General features: G+C 45.4%; 1 protein-coding gene and 1 long non-coding RNA gene across 3 annotated transcripts in view; one reads left to right on the top strand and one right to left on the bottom strand.

Annotated features, from left to right (window-relative positions):
• NHS (NHS actin remodeling regulator) overlaps nt 1-26,663 on the top strand; it is a 247,781-nt gene that overhangs the window by 57,973 nt on the left and 163,145 nt on the right. The gene's annotated exons all lie outside the window — the stretch shown is intronic.
• LOC309531448 lies at nt 6,006-11,143 on the bottom strand. Its single transcript, XR_014219318.1, has 3 exons — nt 10,909-11,143; nt 10,050-10,177; nt 6,006-6,289 (listed from the first exon to the last, which is right to left on the bottom strand). It is a non-coding gene; the product is annotated as an uncharacterized lncRNA (long non-coding RNA).

Here is a 26,663-nt window from a genome sequence, read left to right as displayed (position 1 = left end):
CAACTTCTTCTTGGCTAGTGACCTGGTCGGCACTGCGTGGGCTGCCAACCAGACCCAGTCTCCCACTTGGATCTCTTCGCCAACCCGCCTGTGCTTGTCAGCTTGCACCTTGTAGGCGTGCTTAGCTAGCTCCAGCTGCCGTCTGAGTTGACCGTGTACCGCCTGCAACTCTGACGCGAACGCGTCCGCCGTCTGTGGTTCTCCGTCCCCCACTCTCTCCCGTCCCGGGAAGGTTCTGGGATTCCTCCCATTGTTGGCGAAGAACGGCGTCACCCCTGTGGACACGTGCTTCGTGTTGTTGTAAGCGAACTCGGCGAGCGGCAGGTAATCCACCCAGGTCGCAGGTTGTTGATTGGCATAGCATCTCAGGTACTGCTGCATGATGGCATTGACCCTCTCTGCTTGCCCGTTGGTCTGCGGGTGTCTTGCTGATGCCAGATCGACCTTGACATTTAGAAAACTCATCAGCTTCTGCCAGAAATTCGAGACGAACTGGCGCCCGCGGTCGGACAGGATAGACCGCGGCAGACCATGCACTTTGAACACGTGATCTATGAACAGTTTGGCGGTTTGTTCCGCCGTGGCCACCTTCGCACACGGAATGAAATGTGCCATCTTGGTGAACAAGTCCACCACCACTAGTACAGCTGTCTTGCCTCTCGAGCTGGGTAGATCCGTAACAAAGTCCAGGGCCACCCTCTCCCACGGTTCAAACGGCGTTTGCAGCGGTTCCAGCAGTCCCGCCGGTGGTTTGTGCACCGGTTTGGCCCTCTGGCAGGTGTCGCACCTCGCAACGTAGTCCGCGACTTCCCCTCTCAGTCTGGGCCACCAAAAGTCCCTTGCGACTAATTCCACCGTTTTTTCCGTGCCAAAGTGCCCGGCCGTGGGTGCGTCGTGCAGCTGCTGCAGTACCCTGGCGCGAAGTTCGTCTCCCGGCACGTAGATGGCCCCTTTACGTAAGAGCAAGCCGTCTCGTATCTGGAACTCGTCGCCCTTCGCCGTGCCCTTGTGCACCTCTGCCATCTTCGCCTGCGCGAAGGAGTCGTCCTGCAACGCCCGCCGCACCGCATCCAGGTCTACTGTGGCTGAAGCGCACGCCCACGCTGTTGGCGCGAAGATGTGCATGGCTGCCGCTGGCGTCGCCTCTTCGAGGTATTGCGGTTTGCGGGACAGTGCATCCGCCATGACGTTGGTGTCGCCTGGGACGTACTCTATTCGGAAATTGAAGTCAGCAAAGAACTCTGCCCAACGTATCTGCCTCTGGTTCAGGAACTGAGCCGTGCGCCAGTGCTCCAGATTCTTGTGATCCGTGCAGACCTGCACCGTGTGCTTGGCGCCGATCAGGAAGTGCCTCCACGCCTTGAAAGCTGCATGAATGGCCAGCAACTCCCTGTCCCAGATGGTGTAGTTCTGCTCCGACTTGCTGAGCTTTCTGGAGTAGAACGCTCCCGGCCTCCAGACCCCCTGTGGGTCCCTTTGCAGCAGGACAGCTCCCACTGCTCTATCGGACGCGTCTGTCTCTACCCGCATCGGTCTGCTGGGGTCGATATGCAGCAGTTGCTCTTCCGACGCGAAGAGACGCTTGAGTGCTTGAAAGGACTGCTCCGCCTGCTCCGTCCAGATGAATTTCTTTTTCTTGGAGCTTAGCGTGTCCGTAATGGCCGCCGTCTGCATCGCGAACCCCTTGATAAACTTGCGATAGAAGTTGGCGAAGCCGACAAACCGCTGGACCTCCTTCCGGTTGCGCGGGCTCTTCCAATCCAACACCGCACGAACCTTGGCGCTGTCCATGGCTAGCCCCTTGTCCGACAACTTGTAACCCAAGAAATCCACCTCCGTCGTGTCGAACTGGCACTTCTCCAGTTTGGCGTACAGTCTATGCTGCTGCAGCCTCTTCAGCACCTCCCGAACATCTTGGTCATGGGCTTGCTGCGATTCGGAGAATATCAGGATGTCATCCAGAAAGCAGACGCACTTCTTGTAAAGGAGTCCCGCCAACACATGATGCATGAAAGCTTGGAAACAGTGAGAACCGTTTTGCAATCCAAACGGCATCACTCTGTATTCGTAGGTGCCCAGAGGCGTGAACATGGCTGTCTTCCACTCATCGCCCTCCCTCATGCGGATGAGATTGTACGCACCTCGCAGGTCCAACTTGGTGAACACGCGTCCCTTGCGCACCGTCGCTAGTAGGTCGTCAATCCTGGGCATGGGGAAATCAGAAGGCTTGGTCATCTTGTTTAAGAGGCGAAAATCCACCACCAGTCTTTTTTGGGGCGTGTCTTTCTTCTTCACGAAGAAAACAGGACTGCCCCCTACTGCCCTGGACTCCCGGATGAAACCGCGCTGCAAATTGTGATCTATGAACTGTTTGAGTTCCTGTAATTCGTCCTCAGACATGGAATACAGCTTCCCTTTCGGCAGCGTCGCCCCTGGTAGGAGGTCAATCTTGCAGTCATATTGCCTGTGCGGTGGTAGCTTGTCAGCCTCTTTCTCGCAGAAGACCTCCAGAAAGTCTGCGTATTTGTGGGGGACTGCTTGCAACGTTCCCAACTGCAGTTGTGATTCCTCCTCCTCTCCCTCCTGTCTGGGCAGGATGCAGTGTTCTGCGCAATAAGAGGAGCCGAAGATCAGCTGTCTCTGGTACCAAGCCAGTGTCGGACTGTGCCTGTCCAGCCAACTCATGCCCAACACAATGGGCGTGTCCGACAGTTGGGTGACATTAAAACTGATGACTTCCCTGTGGTTGCCAAGGCGCATCACCATCGGTGGCGTTTGCTTCACCACCTGCCCCCCTAGCAACTCTCTGCCATCCACTGTGACGACTTGCAGGGGCAGAGTGGCAGGCAGTAGCTGTATAGCGTGCTGCTCCACAAAATCCTGCGCTATAAAGTCTGCGTTGCTTCCAGAATCCACAGAAAGCGGCACTTCGATAGTGACGCCATCGGGTAGCTGGAGAGATGCTGTGAGCTGCACTACTGGTTTGGGTGGGAGGGGGTCCGTGGGTTGCAAGATCGCTGGGGACTGCTTCACTGATGCGTCTGGCTGGGCCCCAGTGCCTCTGTCTCCAGCCAGACATCGTCGTTTCCCTGCTGTGGTTCTCCTTGCTGCGTTGCTGCAGTCACCATTGCTGAGGCTGCAGTGTGCTTGTGGAGCCTCCGGGGACACTCTTTCGCCAAATGGCCTGGATCCTCGCAGATGTAACACTTCCTGTTCCCTCTAGGAGGCTTCGCTTTCACTGCTGTCGGTGCTTGGGCTCTGGCTGCTGACTGAGCCCTTGCACCTCCAACCTCCATCGGTTCCCCTCCCCCTCCAGGCGGAGGTGTGGATTGCGCACGCGCTGCTTCTCTTGGAATGAAAGAGAAACTTCTCGCTGCTTCGCGCCCTCCACGTCCTTCATCTCTGCACCATGGACGTTCTTCCAGCCTCACCCCCACAGTCAGCGCCCTTTGGACCACCTCCTGCGTGCTTCGGGGCCTCTCCCCCCTTGCAATCTCATCCTTGACCGCAGAGCTTAGACCCTCCCAGAACAGGTCTCTGACAGGGGGCGAATCCCGGTCCCACTCTAAGGCACTGACCAGCGCAAAAAAGCGGGCGTGGTACTGCCGGACGCTTGCCCTCCCTTGTTTTAGTCCATGAATCTCCCGTCGGGCAAGATCCACATCAATAGTAGACAAAAAACACGCATCCATCGCTTTGATAAAGGCATCTGCATTCTGAAGCGCCGGATCTTTATCCCTCCACAAATTGCGTAGCCACGCTTTAGCATCCCCATGCAAATGGGATAGTATGAACCCCACTTTCTCTTCCTCATCTCGAAAGTCTTTTGCCAGCAGTTGCAGTGCGCACATTACGTCTGCTCGAAAATTGGGGTACTGTTGTAAATTCCCATCGAAGTGAGCCACAAGCCCTCCTGCTCTCCGTGCCAACCCAACCCCCTCCGGTCTGGGTCCTGGCTGCCCGTGTTTAACCCATGCTTCAAACCTGGCGTGGAGATCTCTGTAGGCGGCTGCCGCATCCTCCTCCCTCTTCTTGGATGCCAGTACCTCCGCGTTCAATTGGGTAACTGCCTGTTGCAGCGCTGCAACTGTCTCTGCTTCCGTCATCTCTGCTAACCGTCGTGAGCTTGCTCCCAAACACCGATCCCCTCCTCCAGCTGCCTCTCTCTCCGCTGCGAGATATCAGGTGTCCGAAGCTTTTGAGAGACGGGTCTTACTGTCAGAGCTGCCACCCAGTCCCAGCTCACATAGGACCAAGTCCGCCAGCGTTCACTTTATAAGAGTCTTTATTAAGTTACAGGTTTCATTTCCGAACTGCAGCGTGCAGCTCTACACCTTCGGCCCTAGGTCGGCGAAGACCCGTCTGAGTCCCCGCCTCTTGCACACCAGCTTAATACCCTAGCCTTGCTCCACCTCCTTCGCCTCTCCCTACGTCTCTGGGTCCTTCTGCCCCCCTGGGCCTCCTCCCTTCTACTCTCCTCTGACGCTGACCCCCCTGATCCTTCTGCCTCCTTGCGGCGGGCTTTGGGACCTGGCTCACTCTCCGGGCTGCTTACTGCTCCAGCTTCCGCTGCATTTGAACTTGGCGCGCGCGCCCAACTCTCTACTTTCCTCTTAACCGTTGCCTCGCTCTCTGAGGAGGGCGTGACCACCCCTGACTCGTGCCCTCCCTCCTGCTGACAGCCTCCGGAACCCGATGCCTGGCTACCTTCCTCCCTGCTGCTCTCAGTCTTGAGCGTGGGTCCCGACTTCCAGCTGCTGCCGCTCTCAGTTATGAGCGTGGGTCCCGACTTCCAGCTGCTACTCTCTGAATCTCCTCTGTTCCCTTCCTCCTGGGGTGTCCCCCCGGATCCCCCCCTTGCTCTGCTCACTGGGGCTCCCTTTTGGGAGTCCTCTGACTCACTGCTTAGGCTTGGAGATCTCGGGTCGTCATCATCACTCATTTTCCCTTCGGATTCCTCCCCCTCGCTCTCTGCTTCCTCCCTTCTCTGCGTCTCTGCTCCTGAACCCCTGACAATTGGTATGCATGGCCAAGGATTCTGTTCCTCTCCAATCCCTGCCCCCCGTGATTCTAGTTGTAAGATTGGCATTTGATCAGGAGTGCATTACCAGTTTGGATACTGGAGATAATTTTAATGGCTCTGGCAGGTGGCAAAGTACCCACTCTTCATTAAGCAGATGCCTCTCAATATATAGTCTCTCCAAGAAGGAGAAAACCGTTTGGTAATCTGGGCTGAGATTCTCCCCACCCTTCCTCTCTACTGTAGAATGTGGTAGGAGCAATAGTACTATTGTCCTTTTATGTTGGATGGAGCTACTTTGCATCAGTTTCAGGGACAAAGATTGGGTAGAGGTAATACAGGATAGCTTGGAGAGAGCACAGTCAGAATTGGAAGCCAAAACACTGGTGACAGTCAAGAAGACAAACAAGAGTTTTGCTGAAACAGGGTCGGACGGAGGCGACAGGACAAAGTGAGTTAGAACAAAGGGAGAGACAGAACAAGAAGAAAGAATAAATCCAAGGAGAACTGGAACTCCTGTGCAGAGAAGCAGGAGTCCAAGGTGGGAAGGTTCAACATAGCAACCAAGCTGGAGAGTGCTGCTCTGTTGACCGGGCAAGGGTCAAAGGGCCTATGTTATAAGACACATCTTTATACTTGGATTAGCAATCCACAGAAGCCTCATATACACCATTCTGTGATGCCAGGAGTGAGAGTCTGTGGTGGACCCAGAGAGATACCTGGCTCCTAAATGTTCAGTCTGAGAGGGCTCCTCGTGCCAGCTATGCCATTCATTGGTTGGTTCTTATAAGAAGTAATATTCCATCCCCTGCACTGCTCCCAATGGAGCAATCTTTGCTTTGCAGGGGTTTTGTTTTCCCCTGGGTATGAGAAATGGTAATCAAATGTTGATCAAATGAAAAAAGAAGGAAAGGAAAGAAAGTAGAGAATGGAGGATGAATATTGAGTTTGATTGCCGAACCTGAGCAATGAATCTCTGGAGCCCTTATTAAGCGTGCCATTTAATAAAGGAGAAAGGCAATAAAAATAAAAACTTCCTCTTTTCCAGTCTGTAAACATTTCCTGGAAAAACTACTCTGTGGTTTTGAGAAGGATTCCAGAATCTTGCAATCCCCGTTCTCTTCATTTCACCCATGACTCACTGGATCGTAGGAAAGTCCCCTCTTGTTTCCAAGAAGAATTGTCACTAAATCAAGCAGGGATTTAATGGAAGCCATACCTTTTCCTTGGTTAGATGATCCTCTTGGAATCATAGCTGGATTTGGGCTGCTGAAGATTTTATAGGAAAAAATAAATTGTTTCTTGGCTGAAGTGAGGGACAAAGTTCAGCGGCATTAATGCAGAAATTGAAACCGTTTTTATTACTTACTCCACCAAAAACATGTAAACCTGTCTCCCCACCACCACCCCAAATGATCATTAATATATTACTTATTAGGTTTTAACTTCATGACATAGCAAACTTAGAAAACTTATCCAAATAGCATGCAGGAAATCATTTACAAGATGAACCTGACACTATTTTAAACAGTTTGTTCCAGTAGCGTATTATGAAGCCACATCCTATCCCATTTATTGCTATTACAGCTACATAATAAAGTATTGTGGTTATGCAATTAGCAGGGATTGCACACAGATGAAACATTTCTCAGCCAGCCACATCCCCAGCACATTGTGCTGTTATTGACTTGGGAACCGTACACTATGCAAATCCCTGTGCTGTTTATGCATGTGGGCTCTGCTTCTCATCACTCTCTGCAAAGATATAGCTATAACAAGCCTGCACTATTCCCTCATGAGGAAAGGCAGTAGCACCATTTGCTCATGTTGCCAACTCATGCAGGCATGTAGAAAAAGCTTCAAAGAACCATAGAACCATAGAATTTCAGAGTTGGAAAGAACCCTGAGGATTTTCTAGGATGAGATAATCCTCAGGGTCCCTTCCAACTTTGTGAAAGCAGCTGTCCCATACAGGGACTGAACCTGCAACCTTGGCATTATCAGCACCATGCTTACCCAGTTGAGCTATCCAGGCAGGTCTGGGTCTGGTCAATGCTTGGATGGGAAGCTACTTGGGGATGTTACCTATAGTTCTTTGGGCTCAAGGGAAGCAAAGCTGGAGATAGATAAATAAAAAGCAAGGACAAAAATCTTTGACTGCCCATATAGTACAGTGGTACCTCGGGTTGAGAACTTAATTCGTTCTGGAGGTCTGTTCTTAACCTGAAACTGTTCTTAACCTGAAGCACCACTTTAGCTAATGGGGCCTCCAGCTGCCGCCGCGCCGCTGCTGCACAATTTCTGTTCTCATCCTGAAGCAAAGTTCTTAACCTGAGGTAATATTTCTGGGTTAGCGGAGTCTGTAACCTGAAGCGTATGTAACCTGAAGCATACCACTGTATTTGTGTTTGATAGGATGGTTTCAACAACTGGTATGTACAGAATCTGCACCTTACAAACTAGTTTCTTATCACCAGAATGGTTGTATATCTTTTTAGGTTTCCCAGAGAGACCACATTGACCTCACAAGTGGGGCGAGCATCACAGCTGAGGGTCTAGACAGCAGCCTGGTATCGTTTCTAAGTAGAGGTTTGCCTTCAAATGCTGCCTTACAATAGCCCTGCATTGTGATATTTCTTTTCAACCTGTGGAAGAGGCTTGGGAGGTGCAGGAAAGTTCTTAGAGCCATAAAAGAGTTCCTTATCACAAATCTTATCGGGATGCTTCCTGTTCATGTTAGGATTAGCTGTTTCTCAGTTTTGACAGTGTATTTGACCTTGGGCTCTGAGCCAGTTTAGCTCAGATTACGGTGGTGTTTGCTCAGTTCCTTTTCTTTGAGGATATGATTCAACTTTCATTGCATTGAATAGGAAAACCTCCATTGGCTTAGGCAGGGACAGCAATCCCACTCCAACCTGTGATTTGCTCATATGCATGACAGGTGCACTGGAGACCAAAGAAAGGCAACATCCCCATGTAAAATCAGGGGGAGGCTGAACCCCTATTAATCTCTCTTGCAAACAATAGTAAAGAGGAAATAGTTCAACATGGACCGCAAGGGACTGAAGGCGGATGAGGAATTCTGTGTCTTTGTTATCTCATCATTGTTCTCCCTCTGGGAACTACTGAATCATTGACTTATGTAACAAATTATTGGCTACTTAACATTTACAGTTGGAATTGCCATTATTATCAGTGCTGTTGGATTATTCCAGGGGCTGCCTTTGGGTGGGAGCAGGCAAAGGAGGATCTCTCATGAATCAGTTTGCCCAGGGTTGTATTCTAAACATGCACACAGCGATTGAGCTGTGCCTTGCTGACCCAGGCAGCTATGAATAGAAATGGTGTGTAGGTGTGTGTGTGGGTGTGTAGGTAGGTAGGTAGGATGAGACTCTTCTTCAACAAGAAGTTGGAGTCCCATCCCATGCAACTGCCTATTGCCTATCCCTTGTCACCAGTCCTGAAGAACCAGGTATTCATATTAATTAGAAGAGGTTCATTGCCTCAGAATGAATACTGTGGGCAGAGGTGGGACTAAACAAACACAATTGTATTGTACTGCCTTCTCATTGGCTCCCAAAATTTTGTTACAGATTTTTGGGGAAGTGGAAAATATGACATGAGAGCCATATCCAGTGTTGCCATACTTTCTCTCCTTCCCCTCCCATCTTATTCTGACACACAGTTCGAATGGCAGCTTGCGTCATGCACAAGTGCTTTGCATAAGCAGAAACATCATGTACTGTATCTATAACATCTGGACTTTGCTCTTTAAAACAGTTTCTGAAGTTTGTTCCAAGTACCAGAACTGCACTACTAGAGAAAGTTAAGATGCAAAAGCAAACACTGAAAATTGGTGAGGCATTCTGAAAGAGGCCAAATACGGCATTGTTACTGGTTGGCTGGTAAAGTATTCTGACTCAAGCAGTCTTAATTTCATAACTGCTACTGTGGCTCCCCCCACCCCACCCTCAACATTCATACCTCCCTCCCTCCCTTTCGTTGGTTGTGGCTTTTCATTTTTAAGAAGGATGATATATTACAAATCAATTTGTCTGATCAAATACCGGTATATAGCTTTGACAATCAGCACTGTGTGAAGTCAGTAGTCTAATCTTATCTGGCGACATCTACTCAGCCTTCCCTCTTTTAGATTAAATGGTTCAGTTGATCTAATATAATAATATATAATCTGTCATTCCAAAAATATTTAAATTCATCTTCATCTCACGTGGATTTATTTATTTGAAATAAATACTAGAAGCATTCTGTTGGGAAGTATCTGAAGTGCAATTGTTGGGAGCAAAACCATCTATATGAATATGGATCTGCTAAATTCTTTATTTTTGCACTGTTCAGAATATTCCAGTTTAAGCTTCTGCCATAATGTAGACTGGAAAGAGCTTGTTTAATAATGCTAATAAAAAAATTCCAATACGGTATTGTCTGAAGTATCTAGAGTGAGCAATTCCACTTAGGTTAATCCATGAGATGCGCTTCTCTCTCATGAGACTGTCTTCTCTCTTGGAAGACTTAAGGACACATCACTCACCAGCTTCAGCATGCTTGCAGCAGCTGGAAGAGACTAAATACTAATGTGGATTCTAGCAAGTCATCACCTTTCTAGCTGCCAGCGATAAGGCCCTATAAGCGTTGTATTTCAGAACAAAATTATTCAGACATATGAGAAGGTTTGTCTGGATAATTGTTGCTGTACTGGTGCCAAAGAACAGAAAATGAAATAGACATATTCATAACAGGGCTTGTATATGTGCATGCATGTGTATGTGTGCTACACAGAAGTTAATGTTTTAGGACCCCGTCACACTGGTTGTGTTCACACCAGCAGTACCTGCTTTTCCCATTAAGGAAGCCTAGACACTCTTATAACAAATATTCCTGTAGCTGAGACATTTCCTCATGTGAGCCTGACTGGTGTAGGGCCCTCTCCACATCTGCTTCAGGCAGAAAGAATAGTTGCATCCTCTCAAGGAAGTCCAAGTAACTTTGCCCAATATGATATTCTTACCTGGGAGAAAGTGGGGAATGCCTACTTTTACATAAAGCATAATAAGGCAACCCTCAAGAAGTGCCTGTTACAGCCCAGCAAGATGAGAGGCAGATGATATGGTCAGAGATGGCCCTGGTGGTCATGTTCTGGAGCAGGGAGATGAAGTGATTTATTTAGGAGCTTCTCCCAAGGGCAGCATCTTGGCTACCACTTGTGGACTCATTAGTCAGACTTGGTAATCATACAAGGCTTTATTCCAGATTTCACTACAGTGTCCAAATATATATCAGGTTAGTCATAGCAGAGCTCTAAGGTACATGGCTAGGCTAAGACATGGTCCAACACCTGGCATGCCCCCCAGGTTGACCTTTGGGAGAGTGGGGTAGGCACATCCATTCATGCAGTCATTTCCCTAAGCCTTGGGATCAGGCAAGCAAGTGGGCACTCCTACAGGTAGGCAGTCTGCTGGGTCTGCTAGCTGTGGCTGCTTCTTGGGTGATGTGGGTGGGCCTACACAACCAGCTTACTGTCCATTCTACACTCAGGGCCTTTCCCAGGAGCAGGAAAAACTTCATTGACAAGTGGCGGTGGCTGAGGCAAGTCAGGTTGCTGCTCTACCATGGCAGCCAGGGGATCCACTGTCAGAGAGGTAGACCTCTCCCCTGACAACCTGCTTGCCCCTTCCTCAGCATCTAGATCACTAGGCCACAAGGCCCCTCCCCTTTCTTCCTATTCCTCCTCCTGCTTGGACCAGCCCTGCCAAGATGTCTCCATGGGGCTCAGGACAGACAAATCGATCAGACTAAAGAACCAAGCACAGAGCTGCAGTAAAAAAAAAACAAACCCTCAGCCAGACCCTATTGGCTCCTCAACTCACCTGATCTAGTTAAGCTGATGAGCTGCCTTCTGTGGGCATTACATGGATGGGTCTGCAGCACCGCAGACGTCAGGGCAGTCGTTCTCTCAGCCTGAGAATTGTCCCAGTGGCACAGGGGGTAAAAGTGTCCTGAGCTTTGCTGCCAGAATCCCTGGCTCAAGTGTACTGGTGCGTTAAAGCATCTCACCCTTTGTTTGCTTTTGTTCATGTGAATTCAGCTGGAGGCAGAACATTTTTCATCCATTGTTAATAAATACCTAGTGCCCAGGGATGGGTGTATTACACATGAATTCCCCATCTGATAATGCAGAGGTCCCCCAGCACTATAAATGTTTTCCCTCCCCACCTTATATTTCTGGTTCTTACTGTACCTTTTGATTGGAAACATACATAATATTTTATCCTTTTTTTTCCTTAGTTTCTGCCAAACCTTTCCACTTTGTGGTCTCTGAGTTGAAGATTTTTGTGAATCAAATCTACCAAATGAAACACACTGATTAGTGAGCTGGTGGGTTTAAATATGACTTGGTTTGTTCCTGTTTATTTTAGCTATCTTTTTATTGTTTTAGCTATTATCTTGCTGCTGAAAATTTTTTAAATGGCACAAAAGTGATTATTGGCTTTGGTGGCTGACATTATCTGCAGAATTCATTGTCATAATAATCAAAGGTTTTTTTAAAAAATAATGTTTCAAGGTCTCACTACTGTGATAATATTATATAAAACATTTAAGAAATGGCTAGCAATATTTCCAAAGAGAGGGATCTCAGTAGGATTTCCATGAGTTAGGCGGTTGAGTCCTCAAGTGACAGTAACTCAAAGAATATGAATCCATTGCTTGACTCTTCTTGAATAGACTCACCAGCACCAGAGCTCTCACCTGGAGCTCAGGAGGTATCTCTGCCTTTAGACTAAAAAAAAATTGAAATGACTGGCAGAATCCGAGACCAGGGGAAAGAGACGGCGGAAGAAGATTGGAAGAAGATTAAATGGCCTTGGTCTCCTCTGAGGATCAGGCCTCAGCATTTAGACTCAAGACCAGAGTTTCCCAAACTTGGGTTTCCAGCTGTTTTGGAACTACAATTCCCATCATCCCTGACCACTGGTCCTGCTAGCTAGAGATGATGGAGGTTGCAGTCCAACAACAGGTAGAGACCCAAGTTTGAGAAACCCTGTTCTAGACTAAACTATAAAACCTTGGCAGTTACTGCAGGCTAGTGCTGCAGCAACTTTTTCTTTCTGCCTCAACTGCAGGATTTCTGGTCATATTCTTACACTTTAGCCACTGAACTCTGAACCAGCAGCTCTTAACACTGTCTGGGGTCTGGAATTTGCAGCACCATCAAACTGGCTGTGGAACCATAGTTCTGCATCTCTATCTCCCTGTCTCTTGGGCCATTACCTCCTCTCAGTAGCAGAGATTATGATGGATCAAGAAATAGGGCTTTGGTTGCCATGACTAGAAGAAGCAAAATCAGTTATAAGTAAGCCGAGATATGATGGACCTGAAGAACTGCATAATTTATTCTAGCTGTAGAATCAATTTTAATTGGGTTTTGAGTTTGGAACAGATTTGCTTGGTTTTTTTAAAACTCAAAAGATTTGTGGGAAACACTTCATTTAAACACTTTATACTGGGGAGGGTGGATGATGGAAACCTTTTAATTCATGCTACAATGGATACCTGCCCTTTGGAAGGTCTGTAAAACATTTTAATGTGGTTCTATTTTTTATCAGTGTATCTGGTTCAAATTTAACAATGGTGGATCAAATTTCAGATATTTCAATTCCCCCCTCAAACTTTTATGGAGGACAGCACCCGCTTAAAAAGAAAAAAGAAAAATAGGCCTTCACTATTTATTGTGGATGCCTTTTATTTGATGGATCTGCAGGTCTAAGGGAGCTGCGTCCTAGGGAACAAAGAATGGGACTGGCAAGAGGAAACTGAACTACCTGCTGTCATCGACATGTGTCTATTCTGGTTGGCAAACTTTTTAGTATTTTTTTCACTGGAACAGATGACACCCATTGCAAGAGAGCAGGAGGGAAAATGTATGTGTCATCCCAGTTCTGTAAATGGCTGCACTGCAGGACACTGAAGGGTTAATGCAGGAGAGGGCTGGAGTACCCCCTGACCAGAATCCTGCCACCCTTTAAATGATTCACATTTCGGTAAGAAGAGAAAGTTGTAACTCTTTGGGCTGGGCAATAGCAGGTATAGTATGATTAGCTGCCAAGTATTCATAAGGACGTGGATAGGATTTTTAATATATTCATGCATTTGATCATTTAAAATGTGCATATGCCCTTGTACGGATTCTATTTTTTGATGTTGATTGGTTCTGGCAAAAAAAAATGGTTGACAAGGCTCAGATTGATAAATTTGTCACCTCCCAATATTCCCTCATCTGTGGCAGCTATTGAGACTATAAGATCCATTGTGTGCCTGCACAAATTCTGGCTCTCGTTTACTTTTAGCTTGGTACTGGCAGGTTAATACAAACACTTTGGTGAGTGGAATTGATTAGATTGGCAAATGCAAAGGCACATTCAAATACCATGTTGCACACACTGCAAAATTCAATTTGCTTTATATTCTGTCCAAAGTTCAGCCAAAGTTTTTTATCACAAAAGGCAGAGATCTCTGTTTGGGCTGTATGGAGGGACATGAAGAGGAGACAAATATACAGTTATACTACTTAGGTGGCCTCTTCAGATGTGATTAGCAGCCTTGTCACTATGAAGAGGAGTGGGGATGTGCTGTGTAGCTCTGTTACTGACTTCACCCACTTCTCACTGTCCTCCTTCGGATGGCATCTGTAGGCAGGGGGCCTTTGCATATACATTTATCCTCATGAAGACTAAACAGTCAGGAGCTCCAGATTCTATGGAAGTCTTTATGTATTCCACTGTACGATTGAATACAGGAACTCAGGATAGCTCAGTCGACAGAGCATGAGAGCCAGTGTAGTGTAGTGGTTAAGAGCGGTAGACTCATAATTTGGGGAACCGGGTTCGCGTCTCTGCTCCTCCACCTGCAGCTGCTGGGTGACCTTGGGCCAGTCACACTTCTCTGAAGTCTCTCAGCCCCACTCACCTCACAGAGTCTTTGTTGTGGGGGAGGAAGGGAAAGGAGAAGGTTAGCCGCTTTGAGACTCCTGAAGGGGAGTGAAAAGTGGGATATCAAATCCAAACTGCTCCTCCTCCTCCTCTTCTTCTTCTTCATCTTCATCATCATCTCAAGGTCTGTAGGTTCGAGCCCCATTGCAGGAGGTTGCAGGCACCTGCAGTATGCATGTGGGTATTGCAGGAAGGGTTGAGTGGCTCAATCATCCAACCAGTTGGGGATGGATGATTGCATGTTGCTCCCATGCCTAGGTAATCATGCTTGATGGGAACTATGGGCATCTAGAAGTCTTGTGCTGAATAGAAAAGAAAACACAAAATAAGTTATCAAGGTTTGGAATAATATGAGAATCATAAGCCATTCCTTCAGAATGCCAAAAAAACCACCCCAACCTGCATTCAAAAAGCAGAGATTAATTTATCTTGCCCTGCTGGTTTTTTAGAAAGCCATCAAATGTGAAGTGAAAGTTTAGATATATATGTGTGTGTGTATATAGCGCTGGATTGAGTGAAAACTGATCACTGCTCTCATTGCTTGTTTTCACTGGTGCTACTTGGAACCCTCCAGGCAGCGGTAAAACTAGCAGAAATTAGGTCAGTTTTAAGTACGCTGTTGCTTGGGAAAGCAGCTGCACAGAGAGAGCACTGGAGTTCTTCGTTGTGCAGAAGCACCCACAGGGAAAAGCAGGGGGGTGGGGACACTAGGATCCCCAGCATCGCAGCAGCTACAAGGGTGGGGTAGGCAGACGAACAAAGGAAGCAAGTGCCCTACAGAGCTTGCCATGAGCTAGGAGGCTGGGCCTTGTAGCTGAAGGGAAGGTCTCTGGACTTAATAACCCCACACAAACATATGAGTGTTCTTTCTTTCTGCAGGGGGAGGGGGGAAAGGGAGGCCGTGGCTGGCTTATCAGTGGACATTCTTCTGAAAGTTATCACAGGCCTCGTTGATGGGGAAGGAGTGGAGAGAAAGAAACTCTAGCTGTTAGACTGAGGGAATACAAAAAAACACCTTGCAGAAGAGAATCGGTAGCTATTCAAAAGCGTCAGAGGCTTGGGGTGTCATGCACAGCGGCGTGCAGATGAATGTAAGGAGATGGATGTGCCGTCGATGTGTTGGTTGCAGTAGCCATAGTGAGGGAGGCAGATGGATTTGCTTTGTTATTCAGTGCAGTTAGTGTGAGAACAGGCACTATATACCTCTTCCAGAGGTGCGCTTGGAGAGGATGGGAGGTGAAGGTCAGGAAATGGCCAGCACCCTCGTAATTTGGTGTTCTCTGGCATCCCTAATTAGCAAATGGCTGAGGCGGCTGTGCCAACATGTGCACCCAGAAAGAAGCCAAACAAGCCATCTTCAACTGGCAGCATTCAGTTAATTATGTGGCGGTTTTGTTTGGGTTTATTTATTAACAGCTTCTTGTCTTTGGCCTATGTCTGGGTTTACGATGTGGTGGCTCTAAGTGAGTTTTTCTGCCCAGCCCGTCCCACCAGCTGCCAACCTGAAATGAGGTTACATCCGAGTCGCTGCCCCCCAAAAGGATGACAAGTCGAGTGGTGTGTGTAACAGAATGGTACAATGCTAGCACTCCATTGATCCTGCCAGCGTGGGTCTGGATTTGGGCCAGAGCTGCATGCGAAGAAACAAGCACTGCCATTGTCTGTTTACTGGCTGAGAGAAAAGAAGAAGAGAAAGCAACCTGTAAAAAAAATGGGTCCTGCTGCCAGCGGGAGTCCTACCAGCTGACATTTGCCGATTGGTATTTGCTGTGGGCTTTTAGGAAGACACATTTGGTGGGAAGTCATGGAGAAAGCCAGCTTCAAGAAGCTAGTGCAGGAAGAATAGCCCTCTGGGAGGCTTGCGCAACCTTAACAGTGTACATGGGGTTATTATGTCAAGGCACCCCTCATCTCAAAAGCTCTTTGCATGTAGAAGGCTAACACCATATTTTTACACACACAAACCCATTTTAAGTGTTTCCAGTGTTCTCTTTAATAGAGTTACTCATTTAACTTCTTTAAAGAAATGTTTATATTGTTTCTGTGTGTTTTAGCTGTATTGGTTTTAATTCATGCTGTGAGCCACCTTGGCTCCTTGGACTGGGAGAAAAGAGGGATTTAAATAAAATGAACAAATCAATAACGGGTTAATGAATATCAGGGAGAAGACTGAACTTATACGTCTTCCAGCATGCCAACTTTTCCATGTGCAGGCCATTCCTCCTTTGAGTTCTGAGCTGATAAAATAGGCTATTACCTCAGGTGAATTATGAGGTGATAAAGCAGGCCATTCCCTCAGGTAAGTTCTGAAGTGAAGTAACTCCTGAAGAGTGGACTTTTGGGGGGGGGGGTCAGTTGGCTGATAAATTAGGGAAACCATTTTAATATATATAAAAAATAATTCATTCGATAGTTCAATTAAACATTGAAATACTAATAAGGGAATGGTGTCTGGGAAGAATGGGAAACAATCTCCTAGCTTGATGGATCTCTTTACCATGCACAAAACAGGTTTGTTTTTTCCACTGAGTGAGTAGCCACTAATGTTCCAAGATACTTTTGGAGTCCAAGGTCAGCATTGCCTCATGATGACTCAGTTGAAAAAGGCTAAGGTACGGTAATGGAAATCAGTTCCTTCAAGTTTGTTCATAGCACTTTTAATTTGGCAAACATATTTGGGTTTTGCATACAAAGGCTACACAATCTAAGCCATAGCTGGTTACGTATAATTATTGGCACAGGCTGTGGGAGCTATTTCATTTCTTGAGTGTTATAAAGAAGGTAAAAGATAAAGGTCACTGCATCTGGGAAATTACTAGAGTGAATTAAAGGACATAAAGTTTGCTGGCAACGAGAAGAACATTCAAGAGTGTTTTAGAAAGGTGTTACATGTTCCTATGTTCTATATTCTGCCCAGAAGGACTAATAGAGTGTGTACATACTTCATACTGGCATGTCAACATAATAAAATTAAAAGGAAATGGTTTGTTTGTTTTTTAAGCCAAGATGTTTAGTGAGGTTTCTTTTCCTTTTTTACTGACAGGTTTCAGAAACAGGAGTATTTTTATCTGGGCCAGTAGTTTTTATGGCTCAATTGTTGAGTGTTAGGCGTGGCTGAGAAATTAGACTGAAGTTTATCTGTAATATACTTCATGCATGTATACTGTATATCAAAACTTTCAAATCTGTGGTAAACACAGAAAAGAAAATTATCCCTATGTTCCTGGCCATATGTCTCTCTATAATGTGCATATTTATATGCAACAAGGTTTTGTCTCCTGATCTGGTTGGCTTGAGATTCACCTAATTTATTACACAGTTCAGAAAACAGTTTGAAAAACACTTGTCCCAAGAGATGTTATTAGCCTCTGCAGATAAATAAGTCTCTGCAGGTTGAGAAATGGGCCTCCCAAATGGTTGTTCAAATCAGCCCTCTATTCACATCCATTCAAATGAACTCTTGACATTTTATAATTTGTAAATAATTCAAAATCATTCATAGTTCAATGCTTTTTAACATAAACCAAAATCAAATGAAAGTAATTTTCTTAAGATTGCCAAAATATCCCATAATTGCAAGTCGGTCTGTAGCTAAATGGCTACTAATGAGCTGTAGCTGTGGCAGTAACAAATATAGACAGAAAATCCATACAGATAATTAAGAAATTATCCATGTGGGAAAAAGCTCGACTATCTGCCATCTCTGCTGTGAAAGCCAAAACATGTTACTGCTGTTTCCTCCTCATAGCTCTATCCTTTGCCCCGCTGCCAACTACTTAACGGCAACATGGAACTTGGACTTGCTTTGAAAACGGTGCTCTCTTATGGTACATAGTGCAGTATTTGAAAAACTAGTGTGAAATGCTGATCCAGGGACAAGGTGTATTGGCTATCAACTAATTTTGTCAAGTATTTTTAGCACCTCTGCCAGTTTTATCCAATGTGGTGTTAGATTAAAACTCCCATCAGCCTTGGTTATTGGTCATGCTTGTTTGGGCTCATAAGTGTTGTAGTCCAAAACATTTGGGATGCACCAGATTGGTGTTACCTTGGTGTTTCCCCTATAACTACCACTTTTCCTTGATTATTTACAACCCAGCAGTCTTAATACACAAAGCTGCATAGATAACGTACAAGGAATGGGAGACATGGGGAAATTGGAGGGATTATACCTTGCTGGTTGCGCTGCCGCTGAATGATCAGGTGCCCATAGTCACAGAAGCATTCCATTACCTCCTGGAAGTTGTCACTGAACTGCAGAGCTCATATTGTGAAATTAAAATATGCTTGGGTTCCAACCTTTGTGCCAGTACAGTGGTACTTCGGGTTAAGAACTTAATTCGTTCTGGAGGTCTGTTCTTAACCTGAAGCACCACTTTAGCTAATGGGGCTTCCCACTTCTACCGCACCGCCGCTGCACGATTTCTGTTCTCATCCTGAGGTAAAGTTCTTAACCCAAGGTACTATTTCTGGGTTAGCGGAGTCTGTAACCTGAAGTGTCTGTAACCCGAGGTACCACTGTAACTGACTCAATTGCTTCAACTGCTAATCCTGCATAGTTTGGGTCACTGTAGTTATTCAGCAGGAACTGGGAATGACTAATCTTTTAGCTTAAAGTCTAAGAAAAAAACCCACATTATGACTACACTAATCTATTGCTCTTTTAGGTACCTCAAGACCCTTGTTGTTTTTGCTGCAATGTGTTAACATGGCTAACACTGTGGAATCACTGCTAAAATGTGTGGTCTGAAAGAATCTGTCTCTTTCTAGTTCGTGTCCCTTTTGCCTGTGTTCACTCATAAATATGCATTTTTAAAATGTATGTTGATGCATTTTTGAGCCAAGAACTAAATCAGGAGATTCAGGAAGTGCAAAAGTCAGAGAAATAAGCAAACTGTGACCCCCAGATTAGTCCAGGACATGCAAATCAGGTCAGATCATATTGGAATTTCAAATTCTGCAAGCATGGAGTCCTTCTCTTCCCTTGCCCCTCTCCCCGCATTAGGGGAGATGAGGGGGGCTTAAGCATCCCTCTCCTATTTTCTTTGAAAATTGCCCCTTCACAAAGCTTTTATTTACAGCATGGAGCCGCCTCTGGGATTTAAATACACATGTTTCTATGTGTGAAACAGGAAGCTCTGACAGAGCAGCTGGCTCAGCTGTAATAGTTGCAATGTGGCCAATGAAATACTCTGGAGTTTGGCTTACTTTCATACCTATTTGTGTTGCATTCAGTACATTTCCCTTTAAGACAGTGTTCTGATAGTGGCAACCTGGGCAAATGCACTCATCAAACTGGGGTGAGCTCTGTCATCCCAGGATTTTGTCTGTACTTTGTCCTTCCTCATTTTTAGTCACCAGGAAATCATCCTCACATTGTAAATCTGGGGCTGGCTTGTTGACACATTGAAAGATTCTGTGTCTTGAGGCTCCAGTCACCATGTTGGCTAAATGGATTACCCTCCATCATCACAGGGATGCATTATTCATTAGAGGGAGAAGTCCTCAAAACTGCTTTATGATTAATGGGCTGTAATAGAAAGAGTTCCTCCAGATGTCACAGAGACTTCGCAAATCTGTCTTAATCTCTGCAACACACAGGCACATACACACACTTCTCCCCGCTGTCTCCATAAGCAAACCACCTAAGGGTTGAGTACATTTGACCTAATTCTCCTTTTGCCTATGCTATGTCTATATCAACCTCTTTCCATTGGCATCACTGGCCAGGAGCCTGATCTAGGATGACCTAAATGTCTCGAGAATTAAGTTCTCAGGCGTGGAGATATCAACAAATTCTAGAGACATCAACACAGAGTGGCACATTGAATAAAAACAGAATGAAAGAATAACCAAGATGAAAATGGAACGTATTTCTTCCAAACTCTCTAAGGAATTACCAATTTAGTTATAGGTTTGGTATTCTCACTGACTTTTCACAGGCTGGCTTTTCAACATTATGAGCTGCTGGTAGTAGATTCTTTCTAACAATGCCCAAGATAGGCTTGGTGGTAGCTTCATTTGTTTTGAAATGTGTCAGGCTTTTTTAAAATAAAAGTTATTTAAGCCTATTGTTTGTATTTTAAGACGTATAAGTGAAATATAAACAATGTGTTCTCCCTGATCGCTGCAGCACTCAAAAGAAGGGCATATGATATACCGTACTTTTCGCCCCATAGGACGCACCAGCCCATAAGGCGCACCTAGTTTTTTTGGGGGGGAAATAAAGGGGAAAAAATTATTTTTCCCCCCCAGGTGCGGGGCTGAGGCGGGGGAAGCCAGAGCTTTCCCCAACCCCAGCTCCCAGAACAGGCAGCTCTCTGCAAGCCATGGGAGCCCAGTGCCGGGCTCCCACCGCTTGCAGAGAGCTGCGGGAAGCCTGGAGAGCGAGAGGGGTCAGTGCGCACCGACCCCTCTCACTCTCCAGGCTTCAGCGAAAGCCTGCATTTGCCCCATAGGACGCGCACACATTTTCCCTTCATTTTTGGAGGGGAAAAAGTGCGTCCCATAGGGCGGAAAATACGGTATGTGTTGTACTGACTTAAATACTGGATGGGATTTACCTAACAGACACTGTCAACAGAAGGCCAGTGTAACTGAGCTTTCTCTCCTCTCTTCTGCCTGTACCCCCCCCCCAAAAAAATGGCTATTGGGGTCAGAAAAATGGCCAGAACAGTGGGTGTGGGTGTGGGTGTGGGGAGATCATTCCATCTGGCATCAGGGCCGTCTTTACCTGGGGGTGCAAGTGGTGTGGGGCACCTGGGTGCCACACTCTGGGGGGTACCAAATGCACACTGGTCCCTCTCGATTGGCGGCAGTGAAAAGCAGTGGGCTGAAGTCCCCACCCCCCTCATCCATCACTCTGTTACTCCGTAGTGTCAAACAAAAGCAGTTTTTTTCACTGCATCGTTGTTACAGGTTGAGTTTGCCCCCCTAAAAAAGTCAACAACTTCAGCTTCCCCCCCTCCCCAAAAAGCCCCCCCCAAGGGGCACTGGGCAGATATTTGCACCCCAGCGGCGCATATGCTAAAGATGGCCCTGTCTGGGAAGATTATATGCTTGCACAGATGGAATATTTGTAATAGCACAACATTGCCTTCCACCCCAAGTTCAGCTACAAATCGCACTTTGTAGCTTGGTAAGATCACATTCTCAGCCTTGACTGTTTCATGGGATAGTTATGAGGCTGCAGTGCTATTCTTCTGTGCTGCTTTGAAGACGGATGTAATACAAATGCATATATAACAGGAATGGGGAATGACTTTGAGTCTGAGGGCTACTTTCCTTTATGGGCAACCTTTCAGGAGCCACAAGCTACTGCTGGATGGGGCCAGAGGCAGAAGTGGGGAGATCAAACAATGTAAATTTTGCCTTTGTACATGCACCCCTCTCTGTCTTCCATCCAGAAAAGGAAGAGGCATGATCACAGTTCGCGGTCACATTTTAGCGTGTGAAACAGGGCCAGTAGGAGGTATGGCTGGGGAGGGAGTTTGTTCTGGAGAGACGGCCGGGTAGAGAGGCTTTGAGAGTCACATTTGGGCTGGAGATTCCCCACCTCTAATGTATAACACGAAACAGACCAAAGCCTACAAAATTACAGTCTTTGAACCTTCGGTCTTGCATACTACACAGCTTAGAATTACATTTGATGACAATAATAATAAAATGGTAACAAGCACCTTGGTGCTGCCGTCCTCTGCATATGTGTGATAAGTGCATAAGTGGGACTTATCTCTGAGTAAACATCCATAGGTTCAGTCTTTACAGTGCTGAATAAACATGAATTGGTTTCTCCACAGGACTCCTCCGTTGCAAGTGAAATGGTGTTAATATAACCATGCCATTTAGAAGATAGCCTGGTTTTAAAAAATCCACTTTAGCCACATAGAAATCTATAATGTCTGGCCTTCGGAGAGGAGGTATTCCATTTAGACAGAAAGCTAGTCATTTCTAGCCTGAAACTTAAGAGTGCTTTCTGCCTTGCGGTTCCATTTCCCAAGAAGTATAGTAAACAAAGTCTCCGTTGAAGTGTGACACCCTCCCAATTTCTACTCTTGCCATTTCCCTCTCATTTCATGCTGCCTTCATGACAGAAACCTCGTATTGTTTCAGATTTAGCTTATTTATGTTCCCTTTTACTCAGCCATGTGCTAGATAAGTTGCCAGCTTCTTCTGAAACCACAAGAAGGATTCAAAGCAGCTGTGTGTTTTCTTTGGAAAAGGGGATGGGGATGAGAGAGGATTGAGGGGAAGAGAAGCTGGGGTAGGGGTGGGCCAACATCCTCCAGCTGTTCCAACTCTATAGCTCCCACCAGCCCCAGCCAGCATGACCAGAGGTCAGGGCTGTTGGGAGTTTTAGTCTGACACTATCTGGAGGGCACCATATTTGTACCCCTGAGAAAATAAAGTGGCACCAATCAAGACTGCCGGATTCTGCGCTGCTTTATTGTTTTGCAATTGTTTTGCAATTTTTATTGTTTTGCAATTTATTGTTTTGCAATTGTTCTTTTGCAGAATGGTCTGGTAATGTGATGGACATGCCATTTTGCATGGCATACAAAGGCAGGAGGTAAATTGGGATGGGATTGAATATAAATGCATGATTTCACTTTTAGGTAGCAGTTTTTCATAGTTGAGAATGAACAATGAGTGTAATCCCTTTAATATATAAAACTCAAATTATCTTTCTTCTTTGTGTAAAATACTATAATAAGATAGTTTTACATATATGAGTGCACACACCCCCCAAGTATGGTGCTGTATTGGTGTCACTGGAGAATATGATATTCCTATGTTGACTGGCCTCCCCTCATCTCTCTCCATCCAAGAACTGATCTGACAGGTTTTGTATGAATCAATGACAGTGTGAAACCCCTTTTCTTTAATTAGAAAACAGTTTGGCAAAGTTGCAAAATGAAACATTAAAAAATCATGAAGACCCACAGCTGCTGCTTCCCCCTTTCCCAAATCGTAAGATTAAAAAATGTTGAGTTCTGCTTATTTATCTGGTTTTCGATCCTTCAGGCTACAGCTGGCCCATGTAGATTACAATGTGGCTAAAGTGGATTTGAAAACTAGGTTAACTTCTTAGTAACATGATTATATTAATACTACTTGACTTGAATCATACGGAAGCATTGTAGAAAACAGTTAAAGTTTATACGGCCCTGCAAAAAAATTTAAGGTTGCTGGTTACTGTTCATTATTATTGTCATCATCATTATTCAAAGTATAATTTATAGTTACTTGTTCTATGAGAATGTAAAGAAATCCCAAAGAACAAACTGTTCTAACAAAATATTATGTTAATCATTGCAACAAAGCTGCTCTGAAAGTAAGGAGGTATGTGTTGTGCAGAGTTATAAATTGAGATTCCTAATACTGAATAAGTATGTGTTGCCAATAACTTTGGTCAAGAAGATTTTTAAAGTAATTTTTAAATTTAATCCTAAGTGGCTATGCAACTTAGCCTCCAAAAGCTAGACCAAGGCATATAATTCTTTCCACCGTCATGGTAGTTTGTCCAAGGAGCTAGCGGCTCCTTGGCGCTGCGAATATGGATGACTGGAGAGAGGAACTGGAATTACCAGATCTACATGGTCCAAACAACATGAGGAACCAACAGAGGCCTGCATGGTTCAAAAATCCTCTTGGGTTCTTACTGAAAGCAACATGCTACTTAGGTGAAGACCAAGCTGATCTTAGGCCTCATTCAGACATGGTACTCCTTCTCCAACAAACACTGGTTTGTTGAAGCCCTAGTGAATAATGACCACCCCTGCCTCTTATGGACCCAGTCTGAAAAGAGGCTACTTGGTTAGTTTAAAACTCGTTTACAGCTGTGATTTCTAGTTATGGCTTGAAGGCAGTCCTTAAGCTATAATTTCCTGGTTCAGATGTTATGGGAAACTTGCAGTTTAACAAATAAGGAGGTTTTCTCTCAAGCTGGGTGCATGAGAGGAAGACAGGTAGTCCGAGACCAGTTTAATGTTGTTGCTTCAACAGACTGTGGAGGAGAAAGCAGTTGAAATTATCACTTTTCCATGCTATAACTAGCCTGAGTTTGTTAGAATGACAGTGTTACAGGCCTGACTTGACTGCCTACATACCAAAATAGGAAGGTTGCGGTTTCCCTGGCCAGTGTCTGTGTCTCCTTCAGACCTTTGGTTCTGAAAGCGTGCTTATAATTCTTTGTGGCATTGACTAAATGAGCCGTTGAAATGATTTTGTGACCAATGGACATTGGTATTTGAAAAGAGAACAGTCAACTCTGGCCCTCTTTAGTACACTTTAACATTGTTAAGGAGTGAGCGCTGCACCCATGGAAACTTTTGTGCCTTGGAATGGAAAGCTGTACTTTTATTATGCATCTTTTATGGGAGTTTCAGACAGAAAGGTGGAAGCACAAAGGAAAACTATCAAACTACTCACTTTTCAACAGATCTTTAAATTAGATTCCAAGATTTAGAATGTAAGCTGTGCTATAAAATGCTACATGTGCCGTAAGACTGTTAATTTTCTTGTGAGAACTTATTAGAGTCAAGAGTCATTACATCATTCTGTTTTGAAAACCTCAAAGTGCCTAATTCAAGAAAATTAAAAGATTCCTATGTGGAATTAGAAGATTGCTCATTATTTTTGGTCTAGGCTTCTTCCTTCCCATTTTTACAGTTATAATTAAAGTTATTACTTCTGAGCTACAAGGAAGTGAAACCGGTACTGTATCCTTATCCCAGGAGCAACTCTTCTTCATGGCTCTAACCAGCCTGAACCAGGTGTCTTGTAGAAAGTGTTCAAGCCTCTCACTTGTGGGGACTTTAGGAGGGGGGAGAGGAAATGTATTTTTGCTATCCCCCCCCTCCGCAGGCCCTTGTTTTGGGGGTGATCCTGTTTCACTTCTCAAAAAACCATGAGATTGCACCATCTTGCCAAAGACACCCAAACCTGTCCATCTTTTTTCTCCCTGCTTCCCCAAGTTCCCCTTGTTTTGTGTCTCTGTGTGGGTCATTCTGCCCAGTGTGTGCCCTCATTTGTCCTTTTAGAAAAAAATTGGAGGGGGTGCATTTGCACAAAAGCAACATTATTCACCAGAGCATCACGTTCTGTATTTTCACATGGCTTCTTTGCCAAGAAAGATACACTAATGCAACAGCGTGATAATTTATGTTCTAAAAGGTGGACCGTAAAACTGTGTGAAAAGTGATTGTCCTTTTAATTAATTTTTGTGCCTCTTGAAAGTGAACACATAGCCATTTTGATTAGGATTGACATGACTTGGGATATTTCCTTATATCTCCTTGCTCAGCGAGTTCACCTGATTCTTTTGTAAATAGCATAAAATATTTTGGTTTAGACAAAGCCGTGGTGCTCTGAGACCACTGAAGATTGTTTTAAATGGGCACTGCTTGCAGGACAAGCAGTTATCAAAAACACTGAGTACAGAACTGGATGTGATGCCAACTCTACCTTCCAGTTCCCGTTTTCTCCCAATGGCAATTAATTCCTGGTGTGTGGGGGAAGATGCAGTCGTGTTCCGTAGTGCACACAATTCAGCAGCAACCAGAAACGTGGAAGTTGGGGAAAGACCCACATGTCCCATGTCCCATGCAGTAGGGCAGAACCGCCCTCCCAATTCTGGCATTGCTGCAGCTCACCTGGATGGGGTTGGTTCAGGGCAGGGAGGTTGGGGCTACATGAATGCAGTGCTGGAGCATATCTGGCATTCTTGCCAGTGTGTCTGCACAGTCCCGCCCTGCCCCAGCCCCTTGCCGGGATGCTTTAGCAACATTGGCGTCAGGAAGGGCAGGTCTGTGGCTCCGTCCCACCCCACAGGCTGTTGCTTATCACAGTGTCACGCAAGATGTCTGACAAGCCAATTATTATGGGGGCCTGGCTCTAGTGTTTCTCCTTTTGGCTGCTTCTGATGTGATGTCCATTTCCACCCTGAAACAAGTTTCTACTCACACTTGAAAGCAGAATTTTGCAGAGAGACTTTTCTCCCCACCCTCCAAGTAATTTTTCAGTTAACTCTCAAGATGTCTCAATTGCATTAAAAATTACTAGTCTACGGGGGTAGCTCATTTGTGGGTGTTCATCCATAAATTATGTTTGGTTATATTGGAGACAGGTTTCCTTTTTGTTTAGAATGTTTTCTAAATGCTGCATAGAGCTACTTGTTCCTGGCTTCTTAGCTACTTACAGCTAGGGGTGGAAGGCTCTGTCCATTTCAGTTCTCTTAGTTTCTCATTTTTCCAGTGTTAAATTCTGTTCACATTTTTGCAGCAATTGATTAATTTGTGGGATTAAAAAAAAAAAACCTTATGAAAATTATTCAGCATATTTGTGTGAATTTCTCCTAATAAAGTTTTGTATGCAGTTTTGACTTATGTGCACATTTTCGCAAGCAATTTCTCCCAACACAATGCATTTTTGTACATTAATTTCATGAATGATTTTTTTTATGCACGCTTTCCCCCTAGTGTATGCACTTTTCATGCATATGGAGAACTGCATGGCAAAATTGGGATTAGTGGAAATTTCAAAGGGTTCCTATGTTTCATTCAGTTATCATATTATTTTGGAAAATGTGAACTTGATAGATTTGCTTTTAAATGTGAACTGTACCATATTTATCC

The sequence above is a fragment of the Podarcis vaucheri genome (genome assembly GCF_965113315.1).
Source record: "Podarcis vaucheri genome assembly, chromosome: 4".
Taxonomy (NCBI): domain Eukaryota; kingdom Metazoa; phylum Chordata; class Lepidosauria; order Squamata; family Lacertidae; genus Podarcis; species Podarcis vaucheri.
Note: the sequence above shows the minus strand (reverse complement) of the source record. Positions and strands in the feature narration are given on the sequence as shown.